Here is a 13,126-nt window from a genome sequence, read left to right as displayed (position 1 = left end):
GTATAAAATCACTCAGTTCCTTATTTTTTGTTATAAGTACAAATTGTTCATCATATTTTCTGAAAATATGCTTTCAATATACTCAACAAAATAAATTTAAAAATTGTGTCATGTTGAGATGAATTTTGAAAAAAAAAATTCTGATTTTTCCCTCCAATAATTGAGTTTGTGTGTGAACAGTAGGTGCAAACACAGCATATATCTATATTAGGTACCTGGAGTAATGGTTTCCATCAWGAAGCAGTAAAAGTAATGTAAGCTGTAAAGTTTTATTGTTTGATAGACACTAAAGAATATTTAATGATGTGCATTAAAACCTAACCATGTTATTCTCCACCAAGTACACAACAATTTAATAGTGGAAGTGTGAGGTGGACCAGCCTCGGGCGACAGCACCCACCCCCACCCCCACCCCTTCACAGCAGCTGTTGCTGCAGATGTAAGGTGACAGTAATCAATACTGATTATTAAAGTGGGAACACCATCTCTAGTGTGTGATTAATCTTCATTCCCTCATGTTTACAGAGCCTCTTCTGGCCCGTTCGCCTTGTGGGGGGTGGGGTGGTTCTCCTTATTATCTGTCCCTGGAGACAGCAAAAACAAAACAGTGTCCCCATTAAACATATTTCCTCTCACGGCACAGAAAGGCAGGCAGTGGGATAGACCTATGTGCCGCTGTATCAAAGCACACTCCCTACCACACACCGGTGTAAGATTGTGTTAAATATTGAAATATAAATTGAAAGAAAAAAAAGAAAAAGCCTTGTCAGCATCTAATACCTGGGCATACAAACCTGTACTGAGACCAGCTTCGAAGGTTTTAATACTGTTTAAGAAACGTTGCCTAAAAATTATATCTATATATATAATTATTATTTAAAATAGTAAATATATGTTACATACAAAGAAAAAACAGTCGTATCTTAGTGTGTTATGAATAATGAGTTGTTTTTAATAGTTTTGCAAAACTATTACTGCAAAAAACACATATACAAAAAAAAACCCATTTGTATTATTTTAAACTTCCTTTTTGGTATTGCACAAATTCTATTTCTGGAAAGAGGTAATTCTCTAGCTCTGTTTCCTGCAAACAAGGTTCCAGGTTCACTTCCCAGCTTTTCTGTGTAAAATGTGCATGTTCTCTCAGTGCACACGTGGGTTTATTCTAGGTTCTCACGTTTTCCTCTGACAGACTAAAACTGTATATATTTGGTCAATTGGTAACTCTAAAAATTGTCTGWAAATCTTGGTGACAGTGTGAATATTTTGTTTGTCTCATTTGTCTTTTTATGTCCCTGTTATGGACTTGCAATTTGTCCAGGGCTACAAATGCGGACTCAACCGAGACCATCAAATAGTGTTCTTGAGACTGGTCCCAAGTACAACAATGTTACCATGTTGTCTAAGTTGGGTTGGTGGGGGCCACTTTTAAAATAGGGTCCTAAATCTGTAACTGTACACCCAGAATGAAGACGTTTCTTGGAAGAAAGACAAAATGTTCCATTAATGAAGAACCCGTCCAGAGGGCTTACATAGTTTTTGTCCACCCAGTGACTATAGTTTTGAGTTTCAATCTAATTTGTTCAGTAATTCATGACAGATTTAGCCGACAAACACTTTTGACACCAACATTTATTGCTAAAATGTTAAACAAAGTTATGTTTTTGTGCAGAGTCTGGGTTGTGGGGGATTCTTAGCTTCTACAGTGCCACATTTTATCCCAACATTTGTGAAATAAAAGTTAAGCCATTCTGTGTTGTCTAATGTTGATTAGCTGCAAATGTCATCATTAAACAACAATAGTTGTAAGTCCACTTGTTAGTTTTTGAAGTTTGATTAAAGATCATTCAATGGTTCATAACATATTTTGCTACCATACAGATTCAGTTGACTTCATTTGTTAATGGAAAAGATTTTAGAACAGATGTTGAGCAATCACTTAGCTTTTGGATCATGTGCTATAGCTACGTTCACACCTAATTTTATCTCAGTGTTTGTAAACCTGACTGAGTTACAACCATTTTTGCATTTGCTGAAGTTGCTTAAGTCAGGCAGCCATCTTACTGTTGGTGAGTGTGGAGATTTATTAAAATCCATTTATTTGTTAATGAAAAATTTGCTAACACAAACACATGAATACTTTCACATAGACATGAGCAACAACATTAATGTCCTTTTGCCTTTGATGACAGTCGATAATAAAATTAATCAGGTTTGTTGAAACTTGGACAATAGTTCAAAGTAGTTTTTTTTACTGAATACTTAAGCGATGCATCTTAATTAAAAAGAATTTAAGAGGAATTGTACTTTCTYAAAGTTTGAAAAATGAATGTAGCAGAACACGTAGTATATATTTGTAAAAATCTGTACTCAGTCAATAAYCTTGCTTCTATAACTAACAATGCTTCTGGGCCCACAAAGTGAAGTCCCATGACCTTGCTGTGTGGCAGCTATTGTGAAACAAACAATTCATCATCCTTGCGCCACTGCATCTACTATCAAATTCAGATTAATGTTTACAACAAAAAAACTGAGCAAAAATCCAATTAGAGTCACTTAGGGTATAGATTGTTTGGTTTGGGGGCATTTATGCTACCAGGTCAATTAAAGGGGGTCAATATTACAATAATGAAACATTGATGAAAGTTTGGTTGAGACAATCAGCAGCTCAGGGTGATGATATGAACTACACTGACAAACAGCTAAAACATGCGGGGGCCGTGGAGGAGTTCAGTACTTGCAGTTGGTGTTTGATATTCATCAGTGGTGCAATATTAACATTTTTGGACTGGGTTGAAGGCTCTCCATGCCTCTCTTCTCTGTGGCCTGTGACTGCAACAGATGGTCACCCACTTTCTCCCGAGTCCCCCCCCCCCATCCATGGAAACTGCCCCCACAGGTGTCAGGCTCCCACCCGCGCTTCCCAACATCGTTGGATAATCTGCTGTCCCGCCTCGCCTCCCCCTCCTGCTGCTTGTCTAAAAGGAACCTCAGCATTTCCCTGTTTAATCCACTCATACCCTTCCTGTCTTCACCATGCCCCCCCCCCCCCCCCCACACACACACACACACACTTCCATCACTCAGCACCTGTGAGAATCCCACCGAGATGAGATAAGGCTTATTTATTTCTCCCTGTCTTTTTTTCGTCTTTCTTTCTTTTTCAGTGGAGTCGGGAGATGATTTGAGGGGGTGGGGTGGGCAGTTGGGGTCAGGTAGAACAAAGGAAGAGAACACGCGCAGAGACACTGGGAATTCTTGACAGCTGTTTCATTCAGAAGCCAATCTCCTCTCCCGGGTGCCATATCTTAAAAAGGCAGGGGGAGGAAAAAGACAGGGTGACTACACTCGCAGGATAAAAAAATAATGTGAATAGACGGAGATCTTTTGGAAAGTTCAGCGGTTTAATTTGACACAAGGCAGAAAGGATGGTTAAAGGGAAAAAGGAGGAAGAGAAAGAAGGAGGGGAAAAAAGACTTTCTTTGTTGGAGTAATTGCTCTGAGCCAGTCTGGTGTACAAACCAGTTAGAGATTATAGGATTTATTCCCTTGTAGATTTTCAACAGAGTCGCTTTGCTGGAGCCATTCTGTTCCTCCCCAGCCGAACGATCAACCTGGGATGTTCTGTATAAATCGCAAAATACATAAATACTGAGCAATTCAGGTGCATCGTGTCTTATTACTCATGTCAGCGAGGCAGAGGAAGCATGGATGAAAAGTGCTTGTGTCATGGTAAACAAATAAAATGCCAACATAAAAGACAGAACTGAGTACATTTACTTTCCGGGATGGCACATAATGACTGGTAGATGCTCAGCCTTTTTTTTTTTTTTTTTTGCAACAAAAAAATATGTGTTCGGTGTCAAAAGGTCACAGCCTGCTTCAAAGATTTATAAATAATTATTTAATTTTTTAAGTCGTCTAAATTTTCCAATTATTTTGTAAATGAGCTTATCTTATTTTTAGTCTTTACATGTCTGCACTTTTTTTTAAACTTTTACCCAATGTGTCTTTGAAATGTTTCCAGAGTGTGTCATTGGCTTTCATTGTGTCTGGGCTCAAAAGTATTTCTTCAAAACTGCAAGTTGTGAGTCCTTTCAACTTGTCATATGGCCAACATTGAAACACTATAGACATAAAATTTGACATTTAAAGATAAGRCAGCTTTGTCACCTACAGTGCAAGTATTTTGTCTACCTACTGTAACCTGGATTTTATGCACAATGACTTTGTTTAAAGCTTACTTTTCTGCTTTGCGTTTCTGTCAGTGTTTGTTTACCATAATGACTTTAWAGTGCATGTGTAATAAATATGAACATAGTTTTGGAAAGATAGCAGTGATAACATATTTCAAAAACAACCTTATACCACTGGGATGAATCTTTCTTGAGATATTCCTGTGTGAATAACAGGAAGTGATGACAAAGGGGAATGTCTGCTTGCACAATAAAGATGACTAAAGTAAAATGTTTTTTTTTTCTGTTTTTGCAAGAGTAGATGAACAACAGTAACAACCGTGTAAAGTTTTCATATTCAATGCTGAAAAATCTATAGTGTTTCCAGGAGATTATTCACATGCAAAAGGGGTCTAGAAAGGTAAAGGGGGATAAAACAAACTGGTGAGAAGAATGGAAATATTAATTACTGATGCTATCACTCAAGTAGGTATTCAGGAGAATAAATCATTTATTTGATGCTGAAAATGGAAACAACCTCAATCTGTGTACAGAGATTATTATAAAATCAAAACTGCTCCACATATTTGCATTTGTTGTGCTACTTTGTTTACTGTGATACTTCAAACAAAGCATTATCATTTCAAAGGTGGTCAAATATGTAATTTATTGTTTGTGCATGAAAAAGATGACTTTTATTTATTGTTTTATGTTTTTGTTTTTGCCCTCAAACCATCAACAAATCATCGTTGAACTTAGTCTGACTCCCCTGGCTTCCATAAAGTGTGGGGGTAAGTTTCAATGTGCACCTTAGAAGATGCCTCATGCAGGACAGATGCCTCAGAGAAACTTTCTGAACAATCAAAGGCTTGCTCGCCTGCTGCCACTCCCAACGGTTCCTTTCAACACATGTTGCCAATCAAACGGGGCTCGGAACACCTTCTGTTTTCAATTGGGCTCTTTGACGAGCTTCTTGAAAAGTGGACGTGTATGTGTGGGTGTGTGGGTGTGTGTGTGTGTGTGCTTGTCTGTTTGCGTGTAAAATAAAACAGGACCCAGTACCTTCCATGCAGCCCAGCAGGGAATGGTCTGCACTCTGCTCACATGATGCACACCAACAGTTATGTCATACAAGCAACAACAAACACTGCCACCAGTTTTACAAGCCCAAATTACACCACACGTTTATATGAACTGCTTTTGAGGATCACAAGAGTTTAATGGAACCATTTTTTTTTATTTCTGTGTAATGAAGTCGCATCATAACTTAAGCACAAACCTAAAATACTGTTTCATGYACTTTGCAGAGGGATTTTTTTATGGCAACCTCAAATCTCGCCGGAGAGAAAATAAAATGTTCAAGAAAACCATCAACCCTTAGTTTTCACAAGGCACTGACTCATGTTGCATGTTTAAACTTGCTGTCTTGATTGTTTCTTTTCATTTGTGGGGAAGTCCTCTGCTTCTGATGCCTTTGGGGACTGAGACTGGTACCAGGCAACGCGTGACACACCATGGGTGGCAGAACGGGACTGAGCCTCTGGTTAAATTGGCAAAGGAAATGCAGAATTGTCGAGGGGGTGGGGTTGTACTGTAGCCTAGTTGAGGCCTATTTTGGCCCGAGGAGGTCTAATTTCATGGTGTGCACAGGGGATTGTCAGTGTTGTGTTAGATAAGCTGTTGGGCTTGTTTGACCTTCAAGTACATACAGTAATTAACATGTGGAGTTACAGATCTTCTGACTTGGGTGCTCAGGATATAAATTCAATAGAATATCTATGCTTTTTCTATGTAAATGTTTTAGTTGAAGTCATATACATTTTTTTCTTGTTTTGTGCCCTTTTTTCTATTTTTTTTTTCTTTTGTGAGACCAGGTCTTTATTTTATTTAAAGAAAGAAATGGAAAGCTGTGCTTGTTCTGGTAACCATTCCTCCTAATCTCATTTTTTTCCCCAGCAGGCTACTTTGGAAGTGATTTAGTTACACAAACATACACAAACAGTCAACTTTTCWCTCTACTGTGGCCGCACATTAAAACAGAACTTCTCCTCAGAAACATGCACTCACCAGATGTTGGCAGAAGCTTTGAGGAAGAACCCACAGGTATGTGTGTGTGCATGTTTTTTTATGTCCGACTCCCACAATAGGCACTTATTGTGCATCCGCTAAGATTTACGACCACAGCTTTCTCTACAACTGAGCCGTCTTTTACTTTTTAAGCCCCAGTGGGTCAAGGGGAGAAGCAGATGCATCAATCCAAAACAGGTGAGTTAAAACAAATCTCCTCATTCATTTCGAYTGAGCATTTTCATCTACCCACAGTTTACACAAACCCCCATCTGCTTCCAATATTGACGTGCTTAGACTTGCCAACACAGGGGTCTACTGGTCAAGCCTGCAGGGGTCAAGAGGACAAAATGGAGTAATGAAATCAAAGTGACCATATGACAGACCCAGCTGTTGATCACTGGAAGTCGGTGAAGGTTTTTAGTATGAAGTAATACGATGGGGCGAATTCAAAAGGGAGGATATTAAAGACTCGGCAGAGCTCTTTCAGTCAGAGTAATGGTTGGACCAAGTGGGGCCAAAGACAGTTTTATGGTTCCCTCAGGTTTCAAAGTGTTAAGTGTGTAAGCTGATACAGCAGAGTGTGTAACAGACTACATTTTGTTTCATGCTTGGATAAAGCCCATTGTGTTTTAATGGATTTAAATCACTTTCATGAATTAGTTGAGCTGGCCTGTGATGTCACCTTTGTGGAAATAGCGTTAAAGGGAAAAGCTGATTGAAATCTTGCCAGTGCGTATGACTTTATCAACTCAAATATTTTTGAACAGCAGGGTCTACTTTACAGTTTAGTTTGTTATTATGCTTTTTGTTTTTTCAGTTTCAATACTGAGGCAATTAAAAACATTTTAATGTGATTATAATGTTGATAGATACTTTGTCAGTTCAATTGAACAAATTTGGTCCTTGAGGCCAGTTATCCTGCATGTCTTAGTTGKTTCTCTGCTCTTCAGCAGATCTACATATTATTCAGAAGCCTGTTAATTACTCAATCACACTGTGTCAAAGCAGGGAAACATCTAATGCAGGCCTTGAGGACCAGGGTTGGGAACCACTGATGTAAGGGATTGTGACTGGTTCATATCACAAACTGTAGGTCTCTRAACTTTCAACAAGAACTTGGAAGATTAAGTTGGAACAGGACCAGATTCCCCCTTTTGTCCAGACCTTTTATGCAGGTGTGAATACACTCATKCGGACCCTGGTGCTGACCAAACAACYGGACAAAGACCCRCTTTTGAGGTGGTCTMGATCTGCTTCCAAATGAACTCTGGTGTGGTTCACTTCTGGTGGGAATACGGACTGGCCTTGAATCAAACCRGCTACAAGAAACACGCRCCTCTTTGGACTTCACRAGCCTCYATTGCTAACCATCATGGTAACTCAATTAGCCCTTCAGTGTTGCTAATGCTACGACTGTGCTACAAAMAATGAGCCATTGTTGGTCAKGGAACATGGAGCATCTCCTTTGGGTTGTGGCACACATTCGCCAAYTCCTTCTCAAAATTAGAAATATATTATCGCAAAATTGCTTTTGGATGAGCTGCTACTGAAATTCTAAATGGTACTGCAACTGAATTAACAGTACCACMTTTCTTCCTGGGTCTGTGCTGTGTCCCAATCCTGTTTTTTTTCTGTCCAGTAGGAGCAATGATTGTCAGCCTCATGGTTTTGTTTATCAATTATCCTTCTAGCAATAAATAAATAAATAAATAAATAAATAAATAAATAAATAAATAAATAAATAAATAGCACAATGTGAATGCAAACCACACCAAATTAAAAAAAAWAAWAAAATAAAAAATAAAGACCGCTTTTGGTCCGGACCAATAATCAGACCAGAGGACTTTCCCTATGATAAGCATAAAAACAAGGAATTGCCCTTGGTTTAATTTAAAAAGTGTACTCCWGAGGAAATACTTTTTTAGGTGTTGCTGACTCTTGTTAAGTTGGCTCGGATCACACAACAACTTGTTGACACATGTATCTTTATTTAAACAACCAGAAAAAAAAAAATCAAATCAGAGCAAAAAATCTGAATTGAGCTTGAAGATCTGCAGACTGACTGTAGCCTAACAGTTCTTATGACATTTACAGAGTCATAAAAACTGGTTGTTCCAAACCGTGTTGTATTAACAGTAACTGAAGTTTTGTTTGTTTATGTGTTTGTATGGTTTGTTTTGTTATTGTTAATAGTCTTCATTTTTTAAAGGTCTTCTCAAAACTTACAGAATTTGAAGAGAGGTGCTTGAAATATCAAGCCATCGTGTTCTTGTCAACTGCATTGTTTGGTGTGTTTTTTCTGATTTAAAGATGAATTCTGCCCTAGTTCGTCAGTCGGTTCAGTCTGCATGTGCAGAGAATAATAAAATGGKAAGATGTGACCAGTTTAAGACATGTATGACCACTTGATTGAGGCAGAAGGGATTTGTGGAGTTCCAAAAGCAAATGGCACAGTTTAATTGCCTCCATAGCTATTGTCAATACCATCAAAGCACAACAAGACAAAAATAAACATGTCCAACTAAGTGTCATATTTTTATTRTTGCCAACTGGAGCTGAAGCCAATAAATACCCTTGACTACTGCAGAGTCATTTATTAAAAAATGATTGTACCTTTAACACAACAGTCAAAAGCCAGGCACAGTGGGTGTTGGTGGTTTTTTTTTTTTTTTGGTCCAGCTTAAAAGGAGCTTTTTAAATCTCTATGCATGTGGCAAAGTGAAAGCTGAAACACTGCTGAGGACATCTGAATGGCATCGGAGTAAAGACATAAACCATTGTGGGGTTCATTTCTCTCCATTTGTTCCATTGACCCTYATTCAAAGGTAATAAAAAACAAAACAGACTGTGACTCAGCAGGAATGGGCAGAGCAGAATTACTTCAAACTGCCTTTAAACTCCCATCTGAGTTAATATTTGGGGTTAAAACCACTCTTTCCCCTTTCACAATTTAAGCAAACTCCCACTATTTGGCCTGCTCTCTTCGGTTTGACCTTGATTTTACTCCTGTACCCAGTACTACAATGTGTAGGGTGTCTTTATTTTCATTCTGATCAGATAAAACAGAGCAGAAGCCTTTCCACTTCATGGAGCTAATGCAGATTTGGAAAGAACTCTGTGTTGCAACGAAGCCCTTTCTAAAATCTGCCCTGCTGCTGGAGTTGAACGTCATAAATTATACTTTTGTCTTCATCAGCATCATAGTCACGAAAGGATGTTATTAGAATTTAATCCAGCTCTTGACAAAAACCTTCTGCCCAGCTGTTCCAGGAACTTATCAGAAGCGGAGATTAAAGAGACGGAGGAACACAGATGATTTGTCTCTTTGTGTGCCTGTTATTCAACAAATGTGCAGCCACACATTGAGTTAGTGCTGCAGTTGTTTAAGCAGGAGTTTGTCATCTTTCAGAACTTCTCTGGTGAAAAGCACAGTTTAGTATTTTGTCTTTAGACCTCTTGTTTCTTTTGAGGATTGATTGACAAATAGCCTCCTGTTTGAAACATTTTATTTATGGAGCAAAACTGTTTTATACCCGTCTGAAAAAAAAAAAAAAACTTAAATGAGATATATTATGCTTTTGAATCCTTTCTTTTTTCACATTCAGAAGTGGAAACAGCAATGCTTTGGTCTGAATTCCTCCTTACTGTAACTCCACAATCCCCTCTTTCACCACTGTTCTGAGGCATGTCTCAGATCAACTCGTTTTGAGGCTGTCTCTTTAGATGCAAACAAGGTGCTTTACACCCCACCCCCCTCCAGCCTCCAGTGAGGTTCACTGTAGTTTAATAACATAGCACAAACAGAAAATAAAGATGTCTMTGCTACACCAAGAGAGGCTAAATTCAACCTTTTTGCACTCCTAGAGACTCCAAGTASACAACATAATGCATTTACTGGCTAAAAAAGTGGATTTGGCAGGATATGTCTCCTTCAAACTAGTTTTAAATATAGTAGCACAATTAAATAAAAGTTATATTTTGCTGGGTTCCAACGATGGGGGCATGCCTGCTGGGAAACCTTTGGCTCTACAGTGCTCAGAGGGAGGCTGCGACCGACCATCAAACCTCAAAATCCAGTTTTTATCAAACAGTTTAACAGTAAAGCTGATCTTCAACTTCTCTGACTTTGATTGTCCAGTTTACTTGTGTTTGGTGGATTTAGAAAAGGCTTAAAACGTGTTCTGTGAGTGGTGCCCTAGGAGTTCGGGTGTTAGCATTATTCAAAACAACACCATCTCATTTCATCTCATTTTAACTGCTGCTGCCATCTTAACATTTATTTTGAATTATTTTATTGTTTATGATTGCTCTTTATTTTAATTAAAAAATGTTCTTATTCTCACAATCAACCAGGACTTGGGCAACCAGTTTACTACCACCTCATGAACCACATGTGATGTGAATGACAATAAARTTTCCTTGATTCTTTTTCCTTTAATATTTTCCAGTCACTAATGTCATGTAAATGTGGTAGCAGCAAGAAAATGAACGTATTATTTGCTTGTTAATRTGTGGCTTCCTTTGGGGTGTTACTAAGGAGATAAACCATTTGTGAACGTTTGAGCACACACAATCACGAGGAATTAATTTAAAAAAAAGATTAAAACTATTCTCAATTTATTTACTGAAAAGTTTTTTACTGTATGTACACATTACAGCAGAACCGTTTCTTAATACATCATTGTAAAAAAAAAAAAGGAAATTGCACAGTGCTTACATAAGTCATATTACCAGCATAGTACCATACTGAGGATAATAAAACACAATGAAAGATGGGCAACAAGACACAATGAAACAGTAATATATTTCTCATCTCTCCCGGGACRAGAAAAAAAAATCCACTGAAACAATAGCTTTATGGGAAAAGTCCATATGTCACAATGACGGCACATAAACAATATTACACAACACAAATAATAAACGTGCATTAAGAAACATTATAAAATTTGCATATGATGGGGGGAAAAATAATATCACAGGCATCCCTCCAGTTCATAATGTGACACAGTTAATAAAGCTGCTGTGTATGAGCTAACCCTTCTTACACCAATACACACACACACAGCCGCCACAACCTTTATCTACACACGAGCCAGAAAAATCTGCCCCAGAACCAAAAAAAATAAAAAATAAAAACAGAAAAATTGACAGACAAAACAATAAATAAGCAGAAGAGAGAGCAAAAGTGAGCACTGCCTCGCTGGTAACCCCTTGTTTGTACTGAAGACTCTGAGGAACGGTTGTGATTACACCATTGACTGAATCATCTRCAAGGTCAGGCCTCCTATCTTCTCTCCCTCCTACTCCTCTGCTCCTCTCCCACTCAGCAGCCGAGCAGTTCATATGGCTGCTGAGACATATTCAGAGGCATGGTTCTGGCAGTGTTTACACACACATAAACACATGCCCTCCTACACAAACGCACGGTGGATAAATTGGTAGACACGCAAAGTGCTACTGCTGTATGTTATGCAATCTTACATGTTTGACAACACACTTGTCTGTTTGACTCGTTGAAACACCAACCTCCTAATCTGCGCWGGCAAAGAATGCCAAAGAGTAGGATCTGGTAATAAATACAGTGTCATATGTTAATCCTAACACTTGTTTTAACTCTAAATAAAGAGTTCTGGAAGGTAAAAAGTGTACTTACACAGGAAAAAATATATATATGGGACAACTAAAAACAGTGTAATCCTTTCTGCAAGGTCTTTCATTTAAAAAAAGCTGACAAGTTATTTGATGCTTATCTAAGCCAGTGTTTACATGCACATCCACAGTTAGAAATCAAGATACTAAAATGTACCTTAAAAAGTACACTAGTTTGGATGTTCCTGCTGTAACCTAAAAAAGTACAGTAACCAGTGGTATTTATTTGTACCTTRTGTTTGTAGCCTTAAAGGTATATTTTTGCATTCTAAGGTAATTTTTTTGTAAAGAATTTTTTTGGTMCAAAATTTAAGGTACAAACAAAAGGTACAAAATCTCACTACTACCTCCAACCACCTTCCAGTTTGCCTGTTGGTTTACAAGCAATAATTTAAAAGTGCTCAATGTGGAAAATAAAATTTAAAAAAAGCACTTTAAAGTATTTCTCATTTACACACAAACACACATATTGCTATATGTGTGTTTGTGTGTAAATGAGAAATACTTTAAAGTGCTTTGCAGAACCTGGCAAAGTTAAGCAGTTTGCACCGATTATCATTTTAAAAGCATTTCTACATTGATATCGAACTATAAAACCAGGCTGCACTCAACTGTTTTTGGGAAGCTAATTTCAGGAGTTGGTACCACAAATTAGGAACATAGGATTTTTTTGTAWCTTTGTTCCAGAATTAAAAAATCTAATCTTCTCAGCTGAGTTTTAAAGTGGTTTAAATCAGCTGATGAAAGATGTTTGGTTTTAGGCTGGATAATTATCTTTGTGACATCTTTGTACTGACTGTTCTGTTGTGTGCAACAGTATGACTGGATTTTTTTTTTTTTACTTTTACCATGTTATGATGTCAAAAATATCCTGTTTTTTTAAAGTAGTTTTATAAATGTTTTAAAGAAATGCTTTGTTTAAATTTTTAGAGCACGGGGCAACAAAGGTTATGCAAAAAAATAGGCTACTACATTATTGTTTCTCAATAGTTGGTTTGAGTTCACAGAAATTTACCATGAGCTGAGCATTTGAAAAATCTACTCTTTGGAAATCTTGTTGTTACTCCTTTTCTCTTACCAAAAGCTCTGTGTGAGAAAAAAAAATTAGTAGGTCCTCTAGATCAGTGTTTCCCAAAGTTGGGGTCGGGACCCAAAGTGGGGTCCCGAAACATCAAGGTGGGGTCCTGAAAATATTTTCTGAATTAATTACATTTTTGCCTTAGTTGTTACAA

This window comes from Austrofundulus limnaeus, unplaced genomic scaffold (assembly GCF_001266775.1).
Source record: "Austrofundulus limnaeus strain Quisiro unplaced genomic scaffold, Austrofundulus_limnaeus-1.0 Scaffold101, whole genome shotgun sequence".
NCBI lineage: Eukaryota > Metazoa > Chordata > Actinopteri > Cyprinodontiformes > Rivulidae > Austrofundulus > Austrofundulus limnaeus.
Note: the sequence above shows the minus strand (reverse complement) of the source record.